The sequence below is a fragment of the Acyrthosiphon pisum genome, chromosome A2 (assembly GCF_005508785.2).
Source record: "Acyrthosiphon pisum isolate AL4f chromosome A2, pea_aphid_22Mar2018_4r6ur, whole genome shotgun sequence".
Taxonomy (NCBI): Eukaryota; Metazoa; Arthropoda; class Insecta; order Hemiptera; family Aphididae; genus Acyrthosiphon; species Acyrthosiphon pisum.
The window spans coordinates 3864174-3867069 of NC_042495.1; the positions used below are offsets into that span (position 1 = coordinate 3864174).

The 2896-nt window shown below is 24.7% G+C and overlaps 1 long non-coding RNA gene across 1 annotated transcript; it reads left to right on the forward strand.

Annotated features, from left to right (window-relative positions):
- Nucleotides 1-445: 445 nt before the first annotated feature.
- On the forward strand, nucleotides 446-1607 carry LOC103309989. The gene is made up of 2 exons (XR_510909.3): nucleotides 446-913; nucleotides 1243-1607. It is a non-coding gene; the product is annotated as an uncharacterized LOC103309989 (long non-coding RNA).
- The last annotated feature ends 1289 nt before the right edge of the window (nucleotides 1608-2896 follow it).

Genomic DNA, 2896 nt, shown 5'->3' on the forward strand with positions numbered 1-2896 from the left:
TGTTCAAACATATATTTAATTTTTATTAAAAACATTCATATAACAATAAATTTCAAAAAACATAAATGTACATTCAAATTACATGAACATATATATATATATAAATAAATAAATGACAATAAAAGGAAATATAGGGAAGCAAAACAAAACAATTCAAATTTCAACTTTTTTTAAACACAGGCAAGAGCTCAAAATTATAATAATACATGAAACAATGATTGCTACATTATACAATAATTTATATTACATATAAAGGAAAATAAAAGAATAACAACATAATTTAAAAAAAAATAAAAATGTGAAGTGTACATACATTTCCATTACTGCTAGAATCTAAAAAAGAAAACAAAATATATAATATATTAGTACATATTATTATATATTGTGTGTACAATCAAAATAAACAAAATAAATAAAAATATTTTAAAAACTTGCCCATGCTAAAAAGCGTCAAAACAAAATAAAACAATTATTAAGAAAATAAGTAGGTGATAAATTTTATTTGAAAAAACTGAAAAAAATCGTTTCCAAATTATTATCAATCTACTGAACACGGTTTGTTAACAGTTGATAAGGTTTTAAATGATAATAATATTGATGCATATATTGCGATAGTGGAGGGGGCTGGTTAAATGAGCCGACCATGACACGTTTTCAAATTACGCTGACCGTTCTGCGCATGCGCTAGTGACATATCATAAATTGAAATCTCTTATCTGTTATCAGGTATCAGGTTATCAGCTGTACAAGTTGTTTACAATGAGTAATTAGTAATTACAACCATTTAATAATTATTAATCGTTTAATTATGTTTAATATTGATTTTACTTAAGTTATCTTATAATATAATATAATACATTTTAAAGTATTGTGGTAAAAGAGCATTTGGATACATAGATTTATGTAATAAAATGTAAGTATAGTACATAATATAATTTATTGATTAAGTCGACATTAGTTAAGATTCTTTTATATTCAATTATTGATCTACTTTGCTATAGTTAAACTATTATCTCTTTGAATGTATATACAATTTTCATGCATGATTTAAAAAGGTATTTATCTTAGTTTATTAGAACTCTCATCTCCGCACAGCCATTGGCTTGGAGGTGACCAACTCTTTATGTTATAATGTTAATTTTGTATAGTATAAAACTTTTGTAGCTGGAATCTTATTCAATAAATACTGTGTATTGATGTTTGGATTAATAGATAATATATAATTGTATAATTTTTCTTTAGAATAGTGTAAGATGGAAGCCAAACTCAATATAAATTGGGCAATTGATGACAATTTCAACAACGATATTCAAGACAACATGCAATGGATGATTGGACGCTGTCTGCTTTTTTTTTTTTTAATTGTAATGTAATACATAAAAAATAATTAAGTAATAATAATAATAATCAGTCATGTATAAATTATTATTATTATAATTTGTAGAAAAAAAGTTATTTAGAGGAATTATTTTCTTATTAGGTGAGATCTTTGTTTATTTTGAACTCTTTACTTGGTGCAGATTGTTTTTGTTATTAGAATAAATTAATTATTACATATTAGTAAAATGTTTTAAGTAAAGCGCATAATAAAATATTATTTTATATAAGATTTATATTTCGTATTTTCTTGACCTTTTATTTCCTTTTTAGATAAACAAACTACAAAGAATAAAAAAATTATGAACGGTAGTTTTAATACAAATATAAATATACAATTTTATGGAAATTAATCTTGTAAAATAATATTAGCTCATTTTCAATTCTTATAACATCATGATAATCTTAAACATATTATTACATACAATATTTTTATTGGATCTTGTATTTATCTTTTATTTACATTACTACAATTTTCCTAATAAAAGTTTTATAAATAGCTATATATAATTACGTGAAAGATACAATCATACCCAGGGCTTAGCACCCGAATCATTTATTCGGGTTTCGGGTTACGGGTACTGGATGTATTCGGGTGTTCAAACACCGGAATAAAAAGTTTAAACAAACATTCGGGTTTTCAAAACCACTATGATTCGGGTTAATATTGGTTAATACGGGTGTTGAGTAGTCTGGAAAAACATAACTTTTTATAACCTCCCCCCCTATTATTAATAATAACAGCAACAAAAATGCGTGAGAGGTACGTCAATGAGTGATGTAGATTACAAACATACAATTTACCACTTGCGAAGTCGACGAATATAATAAAATTTATAAAATAGGTAGGCCATAGAGGCGTTGAAGCGTAGAGAAATAAAATAAAATATAAATTATAATTCAGAATTTTCGGAAAACTGGTAAATAGCCAAGAATTACGATATTCGTTACTAATTTAGGTATAGACAGTTATAAAGTGATAATAATACCAGTTGGGAAGTTGGTGGCAAATAATACTAGGTATTATTATTTATTAGTTATTACTAAAGACCGGATTTATATGCATTTTAAATTGTAAAATATGCATGCAAACATGCACTAAAAATAGTCAAAATATGCAAGAAAAGAATGCAAAACATGCAAAATAATTTTTGATTATTACAGCTATTTATTTATTGTAAAGTTATAAAATCAAAACATAAATTATGAAAAAAAAAAACTACAATATTATATTATTTAATGATGATAAAATTGAATTAAAATGAAAAAAGGTGGGTAAGTGGATGTCGCTCTGCTGTACAGTAGGTTAGAAGTGGGTCACTGTATAATGGACAGTATTAAATTTGAATTCAATGATATAATATCACTGTATAAGAAAAACGATTCTGAGCGGAGACGGTATATCAGTCTATGTATTAGACATATATATACTTATCTATGGTATTAAAAAAAAAAATTGACCTATAATAGGTACCTATAATAAATTCCAAATTAATCATATCATAATATCTATTAGGTA